Raw genomic sequence first — 11,016 nt, 5'->3', positions numbered from 1 at the left:
CACTTAGCGAGGGAGGAGTGACTTAGCTAGCTAATCACTTAGCTAGGGAGGATTTTGAGTCCTCAGATTTGTTCGTCTTACAAAAAATAAGGCCATTTCTGCTCTACTGGATGATTTCCTTAGAAACTCACCGTTATGTGTACCGTTGTTGACATTGGTGTTTTGAGGCTTTTGGCCCCTGTAGTTTGCTGCAATGAATTTAGAGATTTCCCCATCAATAGTGGACTGCCCATATGTTGTACTGTCAGTTAACCAACACCATAGACATTTTCATGGAAATCCAAACTATATGTTGTTTTTACTAAATTTTTAGTTTTCAGAAGACATTCCTGGACCCGGCTGCAAAATCCCATAAATTAAATTGAAGTCAGTCACATTTATGATGGGGTTGTTAAAAAGCTGTAAGTGTTATGAATTTATGACTCTGTGCTCACATTCAGCTGTTCACTGCTTCTAGGTCTTTCTATCCTGTGTGGGATAAAATTTATATTTGTGGGTGAGATCATTATAAATCTTTTATGTACCACGAGTGCAATTTTAAATGTTTGCAAGCATGGAGAACTAGGCCCAAGAGATATCTACTATATTCCATGGATTATGGCTCTTGTATAACTAGCAAGAAAAAAAAATCTCTCAAACCCAAACCCAAACACTGAACTCTGTAACCAGCACCTAAACCTCACTGAAGAGGGAGTGCTTTATGACAGAACTAAACTTTGACTCTGTCGATATTGTTTCAAAATTCTCTCTTTTTTTCACATAAAAACAAAAAACAAAAAACAAAACCCTCTCATTGATGACTACCCTTCCAGGTGTCCCTTATGGCCATCTAGCTGAGTTTAGTGAGAAAAGAATAGAAAAGGAACAGTTTCTCTGTATCAGGATTTCATGACTCCTTTTGGAGTAGGGAAAGTGAGGCCAGCAGAGAGCAGCTAGTGGCCCTCTCCTCATCGTTTGGAATCTTGACCCCGAACTTGGGTGTCACTGAAGTCAAAGTACCTAAGAAAATGCAGACATTTGGAGGAGACTTTAAAAAAAAAAGTATTATGAAAATGAAAATGTATGTTTACTTTTTGCCAAGAGACAGCTGGGAACTAGGTACCAGCCCCACTGGGTGACTTGATAAGCTCTGCGATGACAGGGTGAGGCCTCATGACCATCCTGATGATAAACTGGGAATTAAGCCCACTTGAATGATGTGGCCAAATTAAAAGGGATAGGAGAATGTGATGAAGTATCATTAAAAGCAATTAATGAGATAGGATTTAATATGCACAAACATTTTGTGCTGACATTGTGCTTTGGAGCACGAGGCCATCAGTTTTGCTGTGTTTTCAGTAAGAAATGATTCCGAAATTAATCCAGGCAACAAAATAATCTGGAGGAACTTTAATAAAAAAAAAAATACATGTTCAGGCCCCCATCTCAGATCTGAATCAGAATTTCCCAAAGCCACAGCATATGTCTCTGCTTGCCATGAGCTCCGTGGATTTATTTTTTGGGAACCAGAGCATAGTTTGATGGTCCCCTTTCTCTATATCTTTTTGAAAATGTGTGTGAAGCCCTTTGGCCATCTCTTTACAGGAGGGAATTCTAAGTAAGTTGTGATTTCAGGGGTCCTCATTTCCCTTCTGTAGACCGAGAATTGAAGCCCAGAATGGTTTGCTGCTTGATCAACAGCTTGCCCAGCTTATCGCAGAGTCAAGACTTGAGCTCAGGCTTTTGGCTGCCCAGCCCAGGGATCTTTTACTAGACCTGTCATTCCCACTCTGGCCTCTGAAGCACCCCACGGTACTACCGTGAACTTACATGGACCCTACAGGATGTTTAAATTTTTGAATCTTCTAAGGAAACACAGTGATGCTCTGTAGCTGTCAGAGAGTGTGTGAACTACTAACTTGAGATATTTCACTTTTGACTCTGGGTAATGCTACATTCCTTTTAATAATATTTCTTTGCAAAGCTGGATTTCTGAAGGTTGCTAAGATAAGAAGCAACTATTGCAGGAAAATCGGTATGAAATGGGAAATAAGGGTGGTGGTGTCCTCTCTGAATCCAGGGATTAAGAGATTGTGATGAGCCCAACAACAGGTACACACACCCGCTAGTAAGTGATCATGTTAGAATGGGAAAAAAAAAATGTTATTTTTTCTTTCATTTTGTGTCTTATTTTTCTTTAAATTTTTATTGTTATGTTAATCACCATACATTACATCATTAGTTTTTGATGTAGTGTTCCATGATTCATTGTTTGTGCATAACACCCAGTGCTCCACGCAGAACGTGCCCTCTTTAATACTCATCACCAGGCTAACCCATCCCCCCACCCCCCTCCCCTCTAGAACCCTCAGTTTGTTTTTCAGAGTCCATCGTCTCTCATGGTTCGTCTCCCCCCTCCGACTTACTCCCCTTCATTCTTCCCCTCCTGCTATCTTCTTTTTTTTTCTCTTAACATATATTGCATTATTTGTTTCAGAAGTACAGATCCGTGACTCATCAGTCTTGTACAATTCACAGTGCTCACCATAGCACATACCCTCCCCAATGTCTATCACCCAGCCACCCAATCCCTCCCACCCCCCACCACTCCAGCAACCCTCCGTTTGTTTCCTGAGATTAAGAATTCCTCATATCTGTGAGGTCATATGATACATGTCTTTCTCTGATTGGCTTATTTCACTCAGCATAACACCCTCCAGTTCCATCCACGTCGTTGCAAGTGGCAAGATCTCATTCCTTTTGATGGCTGCATAATATTCCATTGTATATATATACCACCTCTTTATCCATTCATGGGTCGATGGACATCTTGGCTCTTTCAACAGTTTGGCTATTGGGGACATTGCTGCTATAAACATTGGGGTGCACGTACCCCTTCGGATCCCTACATTTGTATCTTTGGGGTAAATACCCAGTAGTGCAATTGTTGGATCGTATGGTAGCTCTATTTTCAACGGTTTGAGGAACCTCCATACTGTTTTCCAGAGTGGCTACACCAGCTGCATTCCCACCAACAGTGTAGGAGGGTTCCCCTTTCTCCACATCCCCGCCAACATCTGTCGTTTCCTGACTTGTTAATTTTAGCCATTCTGACGGGTGTGAGGTGGTATCTCATTGAGGTTTTGATTTGGATTTCCCTGATGCCGAGCGATGTGGAGCACTTTTTCATGTGTCTGTTGGCCATTTGGATGTCTTCTTTGGAAAAATGTCTGTTCATGTCTTCTGCCCATTTCTTGTTTGGATTATTTGTTCTTTGGGTGTTGAGTTTGATAAATTCTTTATAGATTTTGGATACTAGCCCTTTATCTGATATGTCATTTGCAAATATTTCCTCCCATTCTCTCGGTTGTCTTTTGGTTTTATGGACTGTTTCTTTTGCTGTGCAAAAGCTTTTGATCTTGATGAAATCCCAATAGTTCATTTTTGCCCTGGCTTCCCTTGCCTTTGGCGATGTTTCTAGGAAGAAGTTGCTGTGGCTGAGGTCGAAGAGGTTGCTGCCTGTGTTCTCCTTTAGGATTTTGATGGACTCCTGTCTCACGTTTAGGTCTTTCAACCATTTGGAGTCTGTTTTTGTGTGTGGTGTAAGGAAATGGTCCAGTTTCATTCTTCTGCATGTGGCTGTCCAATTTTCCCAACACCAGTTGTTGAAGAGACTGTCTTTTTTCCATTGGACATTCTTTCCTGCTTTGTCGAAGATGAGTTGACCATAGAGTTGAGGGTCCATTTCTGGGCTCTCGATTCTGTTCCATTGATCTATGTGTCTGTTTTTGTGCCAGTACCATACTGTCTTGATGATGACAGCTTTGTAATAGAGCTGGAAGTCGGGAATTGTGATGCCACCAGCTTTGCTTTTCTTTTTCAAGGTTCCTCTGGCTATTCGGGGTCTCTCCTGGTTCCATACAAATTTTAGGATTATTTGTTCCATTTCTTTGAAAAAGGTGGATGGTGTTTTGATGGGGATGGCCTTGAATGTGTAGATTGCTCTAGGTAGCACTGACATCTTCACAATGTTTGTTCTCCCAATCCATGACCATGGAACGTTTTTCCATTTCTTTGTGTCTTCTTCAATTTCTTTCCTGAGTATTTTATAGTTTTCTGAGTACAGATCCTTTGCCTCTTTGGTTAAATTTTTTCCTAGGTATCTTATGGTTTTGGGTGCAATTGTAAATGGGATCGACTCCTTGATTTGTCTCTCTTCTGTCTTGTTGTTGGTGTGTAGGCATGCCACTGATTTCTGTGCATTGATTTTATATCCTGCCACTTTACTGAATTCCTGTATGAGTTCTAGCAGTTTTGGGGTGGAGTCTTTTGGGTTTTCCACATACAGTATCATATCATCTGCAAAGAGTGAGAGTTTGATTTCCTCTTTGCCGATTTGGATGCCTTTGATTTCTTTTTGTTGTCTGATTGCTGTGGCTAGGACTTCTAATACTATGTTGAATAGCAGTGGTGAGAGTGGACATCCCTGCCGCGTTCCTGACCTTAGGGGAAAAGCTCTCAGCTTTTCCCCATTGAGAATGATACTCGCTGGAGGTTTTTCATAGATGGCTTTTATGATATTGAGGTATGTACCCTCTATCCCTATACTCTGAAGAGTTTTGATCAAGAAAGGATTCTGTACCTTGTCAAATGGTTTTTCTGCATCTATTGAGAGGATCATATGATTCTTGTTCTTTCTTTTGTTAATGTATTGTATCATGTTGATTGATTTGTGGATGTTGAACCAGCCTCGCAGCCCAGGGATAAATCCCACTTGGTCATGGTGAATAATCCTTTTAATGTGCTGTGGATCCTATTGGCTAGTATTTGGGTGAGAATTTTTGCATCCATGTTCATCAAGGATATTGGTCTGTAATTCTCCTTTTGGATGGGGTCTTTGTCTGGTTTGGGGATCAAGGTAATGGTGGCCTCATAAAATGAGTTTGGAAGTTTTCCTTCCATTTCTATTTTTTGGAACAGTTTCAGGAGAATAGGTATTAATTCTTCTTTAAATGTCTGGTAGAATTCCCCTGGGAAGCCATCTGGCCCTGGGCTTTTGTTTGTTGGGAGATTTTTGATGACTGCTTCAATTTCCTTCGTGGTTATAGGTCTGTTCAGGTTTTCTATTTCTTCGTGGTTCAATTTTGGTAGTTGATACATCTCTAGGAATGCACCCATTTCTTCCAGGTTATCTAATTTGCTGGCATAGAGTTGCTCATAGTATGTTCTTATAATTGTTTGTATGTCTTTGGTGTTGGTTGTGATCTCTCCTCTTTCACTCATGATTTTGTTGATTTGGGTCCTTTCTCTTTTCTTTTTGATAAGTCTGGCCAGGGGTTTATCAATCTTGTTAATTCTTTCAAAGAACCAGCTCCTAGTTTCGTTGATCTGTTCTACTGTTCTTTTGGTTTCTACTTCATTGATTTTTTGCTCTGATCTTTATTATTTCTCTTCTCTTGCTGGGTTTGGGCTTTATTTGCTGTTCTTTCTCTAGCTCCTTTAGGTGTAGGGTTAGGTTGTGTATTTGAGACCTTTCTTGTTTCTTGAGAAAGGCTTGTATTGCTATATACTTTCCTCTCAGGACTGCCTTTGCTGTATCCCAAAGATTTTGAACAGTTGTGTTTTCATTTTAATTTGTTTCCATGAATTTTTTAAATTCTTTAATTTCTTGGTTGACCCATTCATTCTTTAGTAGGATGCTCTTTAGCCTCCATGTATTTGAGTTCTTTCCAATTTTCCTCTTGTGATTGAGTTCTAGTTTCAAAGCATTGCAGTCTGAAAATATGCAGGGAATGATCCCAATCTTTTGATACTGGTTGAGACGTGATTTGTGACCTAGGATGTGATCTATTCTGGAGAATGTTCCATGGGCACTAGAGAAGAATGTGTATTCCGTTGCTTTGGGATGGAATGTTCTGAATATGTCTGTGAAGTCCATTTGGTCCAGGGTGTCATTTAAAGTCTTTATTTCCTTGTTGATCTTTTGCTTAGATGATCTGTCCATTTCAGTGAGGGGTTGTTAAAGTCCCCCACTGTTATTGTATTGTTGTCAATGTGTTTCTTTGCTTTTGTTATTAATTGCCTCATATAATTGGCTGCTTTCACATTAGGGGCATATATATTTACAATTGTTAGATCTTCTTGTTGGATCGACCCTTTAAGTAGGATATACTGTCCTTCCTCATTTTTATTACAGTCTTTGTTTTAAAATCTAATTTGTCTGATATAAGGATTGCCACCCCAGCTTTCTTTTGCTGTCCATTAGCATGGTCAATGGTTTTCCACCCCCTCACTTTCAATGTGGGGGTGTCTTTGGGTCTAAAATGAGTCTCTTGCAGACAGCATATTGATGGGTCTAGTTTTTAATCCAATCTGATACCCTGTCTTGATTGGGGCATTTAGCCCATTTACATTCAGGGTAACTATTGAAAGATATGAATTTAGTGCCATTTTATTGCCTGTACAGTGACTGTGAGTGTATATTGTCTGTGTTCCTTTCTGGTCTATGCTGCTTTTAGGCTCTCTCTTTGCTTAGAGGACACCTTTCAATATTTCTTGTAGGGCTGGTTTTGTGTTTGCAAATTCCTTTAGTTTTTGTTTGTCCTGGAAGCTTTTTTTTTTTAAAGATTTTATTTATTTATTTGAGAGAGAGAATGAGAGAGAGCACAGGAGAGGAGGGAGGGTCAGAGGGAGAAGCAGACTCCCTCCTGAGCAGGGAGCCTGACACGGGACTCGATCATGGAACTCCATGATCATGACCTGAGCCGAAGGCATTCGCCCAACCATCTGAGCCACCCAGGCGCCCTGTCCTGGAAGCTTTTTATCTCTCCTTCTATTTTCAACGACAGCCTAGCTGGATATAGTATTCTTGGCTGAATATTTTTCTCCTTTAGGCCTGTGAATATATCATGCCAGTCCTTTCTGGCCTGCCAGGTCTCTGTGGATAGGTCTGTTGCCAATCTAATGTTTCTACCTTTATAGGTTACATATCTGTTCTCCCGAGCTGCCTTCAAGATTTTGTCTTTGTCACTGAGACTCATAAGTTTTACTCTTAGATGTCGTGGTGTTGACCTATGTTTTATTGATTTTGAGAGGGGTTCTCTGTGCCTCCTGGATTTTGATGCCTATTTCCTTCCCCACATTAGGGAAGTTCTCTGCTATAATTTGCTCCAATATACCTTCTGCCCCTCTCTCTCTTTCTTCTTCTTCTGGGATCCCGATTATTCTAATGTTGTTTCCCCTTATGGTATCGCTTACCTCTCGAATTCTGCCCTCGTGATCCAGTAGTTGTTTCTCTCTCTTTTTCTCAGCTTCTTTATTTTCCATCATTTGGTCTTCTGTATCACTGATTCTCTCTTCTGCTTCATTTATCCTAGCAGTTAGTGCCCCCATTTTTGATTGCACCTCATTAATAGCCTTTTTGATTTTGACTTGGTTAGATTTTAGTTCTTTTATTTTTCCAGAAAGGGTTTCTCTAATAACTTCCATGCTTTTTTCAAGTCCAGCTAGTATCTTTAAAATGATTCTGAACTCTAGGTCTGACATCGCACTAATTTCCGTATTGAGTAGGTCCCTGGCAGACGGTACTACCTCTTGTTCTTTTTGTTGAGGTGATTTTTTTCATCTTGTCATTTTGTCCAGAGGAGAATAGATGAATGAGAGAACAAAATGCTAACAGGGTAACAACGTCCCCAGCAAATATACTCTATACAAATCAGAAAAGACCTGAAACCAGGGGAAAAGAAAGGGAAAGAAAGAAAAAAGAAAAAGAAAAGGAAAAAGATAAAAAGAAACAAAAACAGAACAAAACAAAAAAAAAGATCAAATATGATCAGGCTGATGCATAGATCAGTGCCACACACTAGATTTTGGGTGTATTTTGGTCTGTTAGAAGAAAGTGCCTCCTAAAATTTTAAAGAAAGAAAGACATATATGTACAAAATAAGGGTTGATACGATGAAGGGATGGAAGATGACTGTAAAGATGAAAATTATAAAAAATTTTAAAAAAGTAATTGTTCAGAAGGTGTTTGAAAAAATAAAGAAGAGGATTAAAAAAAAAAGGAAAAGAGGGCTCCTGGGTGGCTCAATTGGTTAAGCGACTGCCTTCGGCTCAGGTCATGATCCTGGAGCCCCGGGATCGAGTCCTGCATCGGGCTCCCTGCTCAGCAGTGAGTCTGCTTCTCCCTCGTACCCTCCCCCCTCTCATGCTCTCTCCATCTCATTCTCTCTCTCAAAAAACAAATAACATCTTAAAAAAAAAAGGGAAAGAAAGAAAAGGGGAGAGAATGTGATCAGGCAGGAGACTGGAAAAAAGCCATACAGTAGAGATTTAGGATATTTTTTGATATGTTAGAAGAAACTGTATCTCAAAATTTTAAAGCGAGAACAACTTATATATATATGCCAAAAATAAAGGTAACTACTATGAAGGGATAGAATATGACTCTAAAAATGAAAAATAAAAATTTTTTTTATAAAAAGGAATTGATAAGATGTTGGTTGGAAAAGGGAAAAAGAAAAAATAAAAAAAAAACCAGTTAAAAAAATTAACTTTGAAAGACTAATGAATCATGGTTAAAAAAGGCATGAATTCTATGTGCAGTATTCCCCTAGCGCTGGAGTTCTCCCGTTCTCCTTGATCGGTAAACTTGGTCTTGGCTTGCTGGCTGTTCAGGCTGATCTTCTGGGGGAGGGGCCTGTTGCCGTGGTTCCCAAATGTCTTTGCTGAGGCTGAATTGCCCAGCCGTTGCCGGGTCCGGGCTAAGCAATCAGTTCCGGTTTGCTCTCAGGAGCTTTTGTTCCCTGCAAGCTCTCGGTACAGCTTTGGAGGACGAGAGTGAAAATGGCGGCCTCCTAATCTCTGCCCGGAGGAGCCGAGAACTCGGGGCCCCGCTCCTCAGTGCGCCCCCAGAGAACAGCAGTCCCTCCCGTGTCCCCGGTCTCCGGCCGCACTCCGTGCTCACCCGGCCTGTGACCGAGCGTTGCCATCTCTGGCACCCGACCCCGTGTGGAGTCTCCAAACCCAGCAGATCCCTGCGGTGCGCTCCCGCGCCGCTCCTCCCGGGGGAGGAAGGGGAGTCTCCCCGGCTCTGCCGCTTGTTGGGTCCCTGCTGGAGGAGCAGTGGCCCGACTGGGCCGCGGATCACAGTTTATGGCCACCCCGAGCTGAGAGCCCGCACCTCGGCTCCGTCTCTGCAGCCGGCTTCCCCGCTCCGATCCCTGGGAGCTCTGCCGCCCTCAGGCACCCCCGGTCTTTCTGTGACCCCGAGGGTCCTGAGACCACACTGTCCCGGGAGGATTCCACCCCCCGCTTAGCCACTGGAGCGACGTCCCTCCGCGGAGCCGGCTCCTGAAAGTTGGCTCTAGCACTTGCCAGAAGCGGCCGCCGGAGGCCCCTCCCCCGCCGTCTATCCTCCCCAATATCGCCTCTGATTCACTTCTCCGCACGTCCTACCTTCCAGAAAGTGGTCGCTTCTCTGTTCAGAGTTGTTGCTATTCTTTTCTTCGTGCTCCTGTTGTGTTTGTAGGTGTTAAGAATGATTTGATCCCTATCCAGCTGAATTCCTGAGACCAGACGAAATCCAGGTCTCCTACTCCTCCGCCATCTTGCTCCGCCCCCCGCCACATTTTGTGTCTTATTTTTAAAATGGCTACTAACTTCTAGGATATAAATGCTTATAACCTAATTACTTTATAAGCAGACATATTGGATACTGCTTTTGGTTCAGCAACACTGAAAAAACTACTGAGACACTTAAGGACACCATGAACGAAGAAAGTTTAGGAGCTGAATCCTACTGTCTTCCCCTTGTCACACACTACATTTTGACTTGTATATTTAAAAGGTTTGGTTATCTGGGTTTCGAGACACAAAATGATGTCTTTTCCTTTTCTTTTGGTGTCACACTCCTACCATTTCTTTTGGACTGCTTGCTTCCAAAAGGATATCTGTGACAGTGTTTTTATTTCAGCAACAAAGAGGTATGTTTCTGATGAAAAGAGGTTATATTCAGAATTGTTTCATTGGAGGAATGGGGTCCTGAGGAGGAAGGGACACAGGGCAGTTCATCCGTACACAATATCAACCTGGCTTTATGTTAGCTACCAACAACTCCATCCCTCTGGGTTCTGTAGACAGTAGGGGTATCTCCAAACCCCCACTGAAATGCAGGTATTTCTTGGCAGGCTTGTCTTGGAAACCTTGGTTGTGACTAAAGAGTCAGGTTAGAGGAAGAGCATGTAATTTACCAGAATGTGCAGGTAGAAGATGCTGTTAGGGGAAGTGCAGTGGGAGCCTGGGTGCACATGTTGCTTCTGGGTCTGACTGGTTCTGTGGAAAATGGGATGACAATCACCAAGGACCTCATGGAGAGCTCTGATTGTTTAGCTTATTTATATTTTACCAAGTAAATCCATTTTACCTTTTGGTCATTTTGTTTAATTGGTAAAAACAACCCCTTCCATTTACCTGTTGTTTTACTTTTCTAGAAGCTTTTGTCCCCCAGTCTCATTTGGTTCTTGCCCCAACTCTCAGAGGTATGAGTTCAGGATTACCATTCCCATTTTTAACAAATGAGGAACCTGAGCCCAAGAGAGGCCAGATGCCTTGGGCTGGTTAAGGAAAGAGATGGAATAGGATTCGAGGCTTCTGGCTCTTAGTTCAGTGCTCTTTCCCTTGGTCACACCTTTACAGGCTTATAAAAATTCCATAGAAGCCATTATGAACAGTGAACGCCAGAGGCCATCAGCATCCTCGCTCAGGGCTATAGTTACCGTGAAGGTCCTCGGTTCAGCCCCATGGTCATCTTCCCCTTCAGTTTTGCTGCTTTTGTCTCGGCTGCAGCCACTGCTGCCTTCTATGGATCACCTGGTATGCTCCAGGTCCTCTGGGTCTTTTCTTGTTCCTCAGACACGATCTTGAGATACGATCATCAGCACAGAATTCAGCTTTCTGCGCCTCTGTATTTCCCAACACATGAATTCAGACCCTTTCCGTGGGAGCTCCTTCCATGAGGAGTCAGAGGGCCTTGCTGCA

This window comes from Eumetopias jubatus, unplaced genomic scaffold (assembly GCF_037043125.1).
Source record: "Eumetopias jubatus isolate StellerSeaLion01/CBP00866 unplaced genomic scaffold, mEumJub1_p1.0 scaffold_9, whole genome shotgun sequence".
In the NCBI taxonomy this organism is placed as follows: Eukaryota; Metazoa; Chordata; class Mammalia; order Carnivora; family Otariidae; genus Eumetopias; species Eumetopias jubatus.
Note: the sequence above shows the minus strand (reverse complement) of the source record.